Source organism: Acyrthosiphon pisum, chromosome X (assembly GCF_005508785.2).
Source record: "Acyrthosiphon pisum isolate AL4f chromosome X, pea_aphid_22Mar2018_4r6ur, whole genome shotgun sequence".
NCBI classification, from domain to species: Eukaryota; Metazoa; Arthropoda; class Insecta; order Hemiptera; family Aphididae; genus Acyrthosiphon; species Acyrthosiphon pisum.
In genome coordinates, this window is record NC_042493.1 from 63,832,775 (window position 1) to 63,844,024 (window position 11,250).

Consider the following 11,250-nt stretch of genomic DNA (forward strand, 5'->3'; position numbering starts at 1 on the left):
AAATTAATTTTAATTAATATTATTACATCTTGATCATATTAGGCATCATAATATAAAATGTATTTATTTTTTAAATATTACTTAATAGAGGTACATAGTTGGTTTTATTTTTAAATTGTTTTAAGTTTATTAAAATATGTTATGATTGTTTTATCTACATAGAAGTACCTAGCTTCCAAGTATAATTTCTGTTGATTGGATGTGAGATTAAGAATAGTAATATATTTTATGTAATTTTTTGATAACATTTATTTGTTCATACTAGGTAGGTAGTAGGTACTTCTTTTATAGGAAAACACTCATTAAAAAAAAAAAAATAAACATTAACGTATAGGTAACAATTTATTAAGGAATAACAGTTTAAGTAACAGAATTCTGAGTTTAAAATAATTACATTTTAACCAGGTATTTATTCAGTGAAATTATTTTAATTTAATTTTTTTTTTCGTAACAACATCAAGCAAATATTTTTAATATCCAAAGCAGACTGTTTTTCTACGAATTTCAATATAAAAAAATTAATTTTAAATAAGTAGTTAATTAGTTATTATAAGTTTATCTGTAATGATACTAACTCAGTAATGTGCTTACTCTGTAATGCTGTATCTGCTAAATTTTAGATGAGATATGTAGTGGACCTACATAAGAGACATTACAGTTATAAATTAGAATTAATATGTATATATATATGTGTATCTACTTTATAATAATAATTTAAGGTTTTCTTATTTTCAATTTTATCTCATTTCAAAGACATGAAATATTCATACTTGTAAAAATGCCATGTCACTAAATTTATTTTATTTTTTTCTGAATTCACTGAAACTATTTAAACATTTATATGTAAGACAGTGTTTTTAAATAATTTTCTGTTGAAAAATAAATTAAATAGTAACTATTACTACACGTCATATATAATTCTTAAAAATGAAAAATTTAGATCGCTCCACTCAGAATCTAAAATGTATATTGGACAACAGTTTTATACTTTTCAATTGATGTATAATTCAATGATTATATTATTGTACCCACTTGCAACATTTCGCATACTAATATTAATACTATACATTATGTAACTATAATATGTGTATATTTTAAAAACTTTTGGTTTTCTTTTATTATTTTTCTTAAAATCGGAATAGAGCATATTTTATATATTATATCTATAGTATAGATATTTTAGATACTAATATCTTTAATACATAATCATCCTTTATAAATTAATGATTTATCTATATAAATAGAGGGTGATTCAAAAAACATTGTCAAGTTCAGATTTTAAGAATTTTTAAATATACTCAAATACCATATTTTCAAATTCATGGTTTCTTTTTTCATTAAATACTTAAGGAGTGTCGTATCACTATACAAACTTCTATTTTTCAAATGAGAACCCATTTTTTACTGTAAATTATTTAGTGGATAATTTTTTGCAAATGTTGATGTAGATAAATCAACATTTTATTGAGCAGTTTTTTAGTTATTAAAATGTTTGTATAAAGGATAATAGTTCTTAAAAATGGTTTTATATAATTATAAAATTGGATCTAGTATTTATTGTTCTATAGCCAATTTTAACAACTTATTAATAATGATAGATTAATATTAATGACTAAAATTTTCAAATAATCACAGCCATTATATCTTATCAGCCCATTATCATGAATATATTTTATCCTTTGAACACAAAATGAAATAGGTAACTCAAAAACTATTCAAACGGTTTTTAATCTGGTACGTAAACAATTTTAGAACATTATCCGATAAAAAAAAAAGGGGTGAGCGTGCTTGGCGAACAACCCTGTATATATAATTTATTATGTGTGAGATAAGTACACATGTTTGTACTTACTATTTGAATATTTAAATATAAATATTGAACGATATATTCAACAAATTACGGAGAAAATTAAAATGGTATACTAGTGTTCAGGTAATCAGGTCTTTATGTTACTCTTTTATAAGATATTAATACATTTAATTAAATAATAAATTAATGTTGTTCAGAAACGGTATTCTGAATATTTAACTTTATATTAAAAATCATGATAAGCATTAATATCTCAAATAACACAGCTTTAATTTTCCAACCAATACAAATCAGATGACTAATGTCTGTGTACCTACACAACTTTTGTGGCACGTTTACTTCTTCATAGACGCACACAATCACTGTAAAACCAATAAATGTTTAATACCCTTTAGAATATAAATAAATACGATTAAAGCGATTATAACTTATTATATACATAAAATAATTTGTAATTTATTTGATATAATTATATTTATGTACTAAACGTCTCTTAAACCATTTCAGATGTATGTTTAATGATATTTTATTGCACGTACCTTGCAATTAGCATGTTAATGAGTCGAATGGAAGTTCAAAACTTGTTTTATTCCGTAAATATTTTGGTCAGGTATATATAAAGCTACAGAAATAATAATAATATACACATCGAACACAGTTTGGGAGCAACGTTCCGTACAATTGGGGTTGAAAATCCCGGCAATTATAGGGCAATTAAAATTCAACAATTTAAACGTTTATTATAATGTATTATTTTTCGAATTAAATACCTAACTTGGTAATTTATATTTTTATGTTAATATTATGTTCTGAAAAATTACGCATTTTATTTGTACAGCTTATATTTTATTTTACTTATATAATATAAAGTAAACGTGAGTCGTTCCATCATTACAATTTGATAATTAATAATTAATATTTAATAATTTAACTACAATTAATTTGCAACTGGATGTTTTAGATAGTAGTTTTATTATATTATAATAAACAATTAAATTCGATAATGATAATAACAAATTTAAATAATTAATTACTTATTCATAATATGCCATGCATTAGAAGTGAAGTATATTATAATAGTTGATTCGACATTATTAAATATTTTCATTTAATAAATTAGGTTATTTTATCAAAAAAAAAATTATGATTTACAACATTCCCCGCAAAAACGTTCTGTGCACGAGGCACGATGTATACAAAGATAATATTATATATTTTCAAATATTTGTTTTATCGTAGATTGTGAGCATAACAATGAATGTATTAATTTTACAACTATTTTTGTGTCTAGAGACACTTTTTCTGGTAGAAAAGATGTTCTGATCATCAACTTTGATGGAGACTTCTGATAAAAATTTGGATCTAGTTGGTACTTTTAAGACGTTATTATTGAATGTTGTCAGTAGTTGTTAAAGTAAGTAATCGGTAGAAAACAAAAAAAACAAATATACAGAAATGCATTAACTTTTTAATATTATTATTAAAATAATATTATGTGGTAACCTCGATTACCAAAACGTTAGACCGTTTTCGGTTGAATCCTCTTCGACTGCTTTCGGTGTAGTAGCACATTTTCCACCCAATATATTTTTTATGCGGACATTTTTCCACCATTTTTTTTTTAATTTACCTTTTAATAATATATATACATATATATGTATGACTATTGTCTAATATTTTCAAATATTTTCATAAATATAATAAATTATAGATATATATTATTGATCAACTGAACTACTTAAATCAAATTAACAGGCAATTATTAAATTGTTAAATATTCAAACTGGTACAGTTCTAACAAAAACTAAAAATAAATAAATATGAACAAAGGCTTAAAAAAATAAGTTAAAAAATAACAAAATAATCAGAATTCAAATGTTTTTTTTTTACAAAATGTATCATTTTCATGTAGGAAATTTTAACCATTTTTATTAATTATTAATTATATTTAAATTTTTACCTACTTATTTTTTTTTTTTAATTTTTATAGTTTCAAGTAAGTAGTTCAGTTGATGAAACATATAATATATTTACAATCTATTATATTTATGAAAATAAAAACAATATTATATATTTTATATTTTATTTAAAAAAAAAAAATCATAATAAATAATAAATAATATTACATTATTAAATTCTCGATAATTAATAAATAGTGATTTGATTCTCGTGATTCCGCTATTCCCCGGCATTCCCGGGAATTCCCACCAAATTGCGTTTCCAGATATTGGCCCCCCATAAGTACGAGTACCTTTATTATATTGATAATGCGTCATGCAAACGAGAACGCATTAAACGCTGTTCGAGCCACCGCAAAGGATTCACACGATAGCTATACGCGTTTCTAGGAATATATTGGAATCAACTGGTGAACAATACGGAATAACATAATAATATAATATTTGATATAATATTATGCATAATCATGTGGCTTGATCCATCCGCAAACGAACACGCTATGTAATAATAATAATAATATATGCCACCGAGACAGATCGTCGACGCCGATTATTTCTTTACCACAGCAAATGTAATATTGGCGAGTCGCACCCGATTATTATAATATAATATAATGATATTCTATTGTGATAACATTAATCGTCCTCGCGTGGCCCGTCGGCGGAGTTGCTCAAAACTTATCGACTGCAGATACTTAATGCACTCTCTGCTCGAACGCATCTCGTATTATTATTTAGTATGGACTCAAATTCATCTCCAGCTACAGTCTCCCCACAGTTATTTTATCCTTTAAATTTGCGTTTGTCTAAAAATATCGTTTTTGCGGTTTTTAAAATATTATATAAAAGCTGGGTAGGTATGTTTAAGTCGTTGAAGGCACAATGTTCAATAAAATTCGTTTATTTACCTACCACAGAAATTAATGAAATAATAGCGAGTCACACCCTCAAATATTACAATATAATATAATGATATGATATTCTATTGTGATAACAATAATCGTCCTCGCGTGGCCCGTCGGTGGAGTAGCTCAAAACGTATCGACCGCAGATACTTTTTCACTCTGTTCACGAACGAATAGAGTTTATTATTTACTACGTAGTTAGATTCATTACCCACCACACTCTCTCCACAGCTAGTTTATCCTTTAACTTTGTAAATTCTGGTTTTCGAAGTATTTAAAATATTGTAATATTACCTATGTTTAAACTACAACGTGCCATTCAAAAATACTTTGATTGCATCATGGCGTGGCATTTACATTTTAAAAGACGGCCGTGACTTTTAAAAATTATAGTAATCAATGTCAAAGTTGTAGGTAATAGCGATTTATAATATTTGTATATTAAGAAAGTAAATTGTCAGGGCAATCAATGAACTCAGCTGCGTACCTATAGCTTAATATCGCATCTATTTTTAATTTAAGTTTTCCGAACACGAAGGGAGGCGGCTTTTAATTAAATACAATCATGCCAATTATATATATTTTTATTAGGTTTAAGGCTCCGAAGACTGAGGTCATTAGCATGTAAGGTTGGTAGGTTGGTACAGTATAGGGTTGGGAAGGTTGATACAATCCTTAAGAAACACGTGTGGTAAGGTTTTTGTGCACTACGAACCCGGTGGTCACCCATAGTGGCAGCAGCCGGTGCTTGTTATCAATCGAGTCACGTGATTAATTTCAGCCGGGCCGAGCAACACAATTATAATATGATATGCACGAATATAATATATAAGGATAAAATGACGGTAAGCGCGTGTATGGTGACAATCACCCTGTATATACTATGAATGTACATGGCTGCTGCCACTGACGTGACAACGAGCGTATATAATATATATATATATAGCTATGTTGGCGCTTATAGAGTTATGTTAACGAGGGACTTTAACGAGGATTCCGCGTGACAAAATTATAATTTGTTTAAACGGTAACAAACAAACAACTGAGAAACAATTGGTGGATAGACGCGTGCGGGTATATATACCTACCACGTGTATGTCAACCGATCGGACGGGCTGCAGATCGTTAGGATACTTATATATGAGGTATACCTTCGCAAAACAATAGTAAAACAATCGGTGGAGGACGTATTATTATTATATATTTTAATAATATGCGAGTGCGAGATTCGAAACTTTCAACCACTAAATATATTAAATAATTATATGACAATAATAATAATAATAATAATATGTATATCAGCTAATAGTCACCGAGCGCGCGATGTGGAAAAGCGACTGAAAATGTCAAAGTCATGTTGGAAACTGCAAGTGGGAGGCATTACGCAACTTTAATAGTTCCAGGTACGCAAATGTATATATTTTCGTTTAGTCAGCAGGTATGTTGTATATAGGTACCTAATATCGATTCCATTATAGTAATGTAATAAAAGTTAAAAAAGCTGCAGCTGTCTAAATGTTTGTAAAAATATGTTTTCGAAGTCGGTCGGTCGGGCGTGCCCCACGCAATTGCGATGTTTCGTAAATCCGATATTGAAAACAAAATTTAAATACTCTATGTATAATACTATTATATAAATACATATTATTATTATTTTACCCAAAAGAAAAGAAATTTAAGTCCCAGCACGTTGTGTATAAATGCGCGCGTCAATAAATCACTAGAATATAATGCACAACACTCTTTATAATACGTATAACAGCATTTACAATACTCACTAAATCTCTAACCATAAATATCACGTCGTAAATATTATAACTGAGCGTATTGTTATCAAAAGTTACTTGAATGAAAGAGCACGTACTATATATTATAATGATAATAATAATAATATGTGATTTCGTTTTTATGTATAAAAAATATATAAATTAAACAAAAAAACATCTCATTGTTAAAATTATTATCCGATCTTTTAAATTCAGCTAACACGCAAAATAAATCACTAAATTAATAATAATATTTAACATCGCCTCGAAAAATAAAACAATTTTATTATAATAGATAAAGGTATAGTAATGCAATTAATGTCTATTTACTAATATTTCAGTAAAATGCTAGACTGCAGATTTCATGGTTGGAAAATATTACTTTAATATTATTTTAACTTTATAAAGATGTATTACATATTTATATCACATAAGTACGATTTATCATATATATTATTTTTCTTTTTAAAACCTCTAAATCAAACGAAATAACGGAATACTTCATTGTTGTATAATTAATAATGGATATATTATGTAAAAATTGTTCAGTAAAACTGTCTATATTTCTTGGTAAATTTGATTAAAAGTTATTTCATTTTGCTTACACGTTCAACCAATCACAGCTAGTACTTTTAAACTCGTTGTTAAATGGTTTATTACCTGAAATTTTGAGTGTACGTAACACGATATTTTTGCTACACAATTATAATTTTTTTTTAATTTATAGTTAGAATAAAATATTATAAAGCTTAGATAATTATTAATGCTTATACATCAAGTTTAATAGTACCCAGGAAAAAAATATAATATATATTAAACATATTTAAATTTATAAAAACGTGAAGTTTCTAAATAAATTATTAAAATTTTAACAACAACAAAACCATTTTAATCAATTTCATTTTTTAAATAGTAATAAGATTATTTGCGCTTAATGAAATTTTATGAAAGATAAAAAATTAGCTCTTTGTAGTTTGTAGTATTGAGTGGGTAGGAAAAATTCTCTAATAGTATACATAAATAACCATTTGGTTAGATACTCCTTCTATTCTATAGAATAACGATTCAGACAAAACTAACTGCGAAAAAAATACACAGTGCTATAAAACCAATACAAGCTCCTTGCTTTGTTTGCAATACTATGACCACTATAATAATTATATGAAAGTAAAAATGAAAAAATATTGTTCCACGGGTCTTGTTTATTTTATAGTTGAGAATGATAATATTATTAAAAACCGTCAATATTTGACACGTGTAACTGTTTAATAGTTGTCTGCGTATTATTATATTCTTTCAAACTGGTCGGAATTTAAATTTTTTACATAATCTATATTATTTCTGTTGTTTGAAGTTTCCCTTTTGTGCGTAAAATACTGAACTTATGTCAATAAGGAACAAACCAAAGAAGATACGAAGAGCGCGAGCTCGCCTTTGTGCAAATTCCCTTAACCTTTTATCATCTATTCTTTTATAAGCCTTTCCCCAAGAATTTACTAGAAATTTCAATATTTTTTATGAGAAAGTCGAACTTTTTTTTGTTCGGATTTTCCCTGAGTAAAATTATTTACACCCATATTTGTAAAAAAAAAATACAACAGTTGTCTGTCTATAGTGATATACATTCATATGATACATCAACTTTCATGTCCATCCTGTTAATATTAGAAATGGGCCGATACCTCTTTTTACCGATATCCGATATTCCGATGTATTGTGCAACCGATAATAAACCGATACCCGATATATTTGAAAACCAACATTTTCAGCATAAACAATGAACTGATATTAAAATATCACCGATACTATCAACCGAAATACCATTATCATTTTACATTTTATTATTACAATGTATAATCAATGCTATTATGCTGATAATTTGGTTTTTTTTTTTTGGTATCATTTCAAATATCGGTTTAAAAAAAAAAAACCTATACCGATAAACCCGATACCACCAATATCGGCCGATATCGAGTATTTTAGAGTATTTTAGGTTTTAGTATCGGCCCATCCCTAGTTAATATTGTGCATTTTAGCTAGTTGTTTTTATATTTAAATATTCTAGCCAGTATAATAAAATCCTTATATCTATATCATTGTCCAGAGACATATAATTATATGACTTGTATTCAGTCCTGTAAAGAATACTTTTATAAAGTACTTGAGTAAATACTCAAATACTTTAATTGTAAAGTATTTCAAATACTAGTCAAATATTTTTCAAATACTTTTGGTTTTTAAAGTGGGTTTCTAATTATCGTAATATAAACACATAGGTAGTAGGTAATCTAATAGTTATCTAATAGTTTTAAAGGGAATATTGTTATTCAATATTCAATAACTTTTTTTACAAATCTGGTTTTTACAAACCTTTGGGCTTCGGCTAACACAGAAATACAGAATATTAAATAAAACTATTATTCTATTATTGTAGGTAGTTGACAATAATATTTTTCCAACCAATTATTTCGAATAAAAATAAAATGTTCGAAATAAAAAACCAAAGTATTCAATACCAAAAAGTATTTAATACAAAAAAAAGTATTTAAAATACCATTCAAAATACTTCATGCTGAAAGTATTAAAAAAGTTATTCTATACTTAAAAAAGTATTTGAATACTTTTACTCAAATAATTTTACTTAAATACTTTACAGGACTGCTTGTATTATTGAATGGTGGGAGGGGGAGGGGGGGCTAGGAGGTGTGGATTATTAGAATATCCATTTATATACAATATTATGTGCTCATATATTTTTTATCTGTATTCGAGACAAGAGATGTGTAATTGAATTTTTATCTTATGTCAAGCATAATGATCACAGATATTGTGTTGTTTTAAAATTGTTAAGTAAATAGTATACACTATCGCTGTATTTACCACACCTTTTAGATTATTGTGAATATATTTTTTTTAAATCCATGCATTTTTCTTTATATTCAATTTAATTTAAATGCGCGAGGTGAAAATTAGTGATCCGTGATCGTAGAGTCCCGGGTACCGTTTTTTTCGAAAATCAAAATTACTATATAGTCCTACCGAAAAAATGCCACCCGGGGTGCTATGATTAAGGCTCACTTTTCACCTCATGTACTGTAATAGTTATATTATTATCTGAACTGTTAAAGAATAATTAGTTTACTTTTTAAGAACTGTAAATATTTTTATTTCATTTTTTATTAAATGAAAGTATTGTTGATGTTAATTTTATTAATATGCTTTGTCCAAAATTTAATTTATTGTATTTATACTGAAAAATTTAATTTTAATGTACATTTTTTTTTTTTACATACAGTGTTTTATATTTATTGGCAAAAGTAAAAGCACATATTTTAGAGCTTTTTTTTTTGTATTTATAGAACATAATTGCGTGTATTTTTTTAAAATATTTTGCATTAAATTCATAACCCTGGTAATAATTATCGTCTTGGTGACGATATCAATCTTGCACGCAAATGAAAGCCATGTCAAGTGAACAATAAATAAATTTGTTTAATTTTTGTTTAAATAAAAAATCAATTTGATTGTACTAAGTTTAAAACGTAATATACACGCGTAGCAGGGTTAGGGTGTCTTAGGTGTAGTTACACCCCTCTTTATCTCCCCAAGGTTACATGATTAACTTTATATTCATCAATATAAAAATATTTTATAATATTATCATATTAAAACCATCACACTGATCCCAGTACACGTGTACTACCTACTTAAATCGTACTTAAATAAATATGCGTTTTGTTTAGATTATTCCATATTTTATTTAAGTAGGGAGGCGTTTATGAAAAAAACCCTCCAATGAGAATAATTGCTGGACATACTTATACTTTAATATGTTTAAGTACCTACTATTACTGTTTTTTTCTGCATTTAAAGCAACATTCTTGGTAGTGCTTTTGGTTCTATTTCGTAAAATGTTATTTGCGCAATCATAGGATTAGACTTTAGAAAACTTGAAATTCTGATTAAAGGAAATTAACAAAATCTACTATCAAAATATTCCTACGGCAATTTGAAGGGGTTTTTTTTATTTTAAATAGGTTCCCACACTTTTGGGACCATAGATTATTGAGTCGACTGTAGGCTTAAAAAAATAAAGGTATGTTAGTGACAAATAATAATAAAAACTAAGGAGAAGATTGATGATTTATTTTATTTCGATTGAATCTTCTTACTTATCAAATTTCATATATTTGACATTAGCGTTTTATTTATAGGTGAATCTTATGTCATAATGAACTCGAAATATAGGCTAATATAGTGTTGTGTATATGCATTTAGCGTTCTACCTTAATCATTTTTAAGGATAGTATAATTATGATAATTATAGGTATCACTACCTATCGTTTAGGAACTGCAGTGCGTTTGTCGGAATGAGATATTTGATACACGTTTGTAAAGAGGGTGATCAAACTGGGTCAATAGTGAATCTATACTACCTACCTGTTAGAATATATTATTTATAAATCAAATCATTAGTGATCTACAAAGTACGCTTTGAATCATATGTTTTGATACTAAATGTTGATTGTGGTGTCCCAGGAAATAGGTATTCACCGACTGTGGCAGTAACATTGCGGCGTAGACTGAATACAATTTATAATTCCATACCAGTTGAAATCTGCCCACATGTATGCATCTACAACAAGTTGCATAATAGTCATGTCAAACGCAGCTGTAATGTTATTAGGTATCCATATACTAAAGTTATTTAGATTTGTTACAATTGAAATAATATCTGTCAACCACCGCCTATTCGATGTTTGTATACAACATTACTTTGAAATCGAATTCATGATTAATTTACATTATTA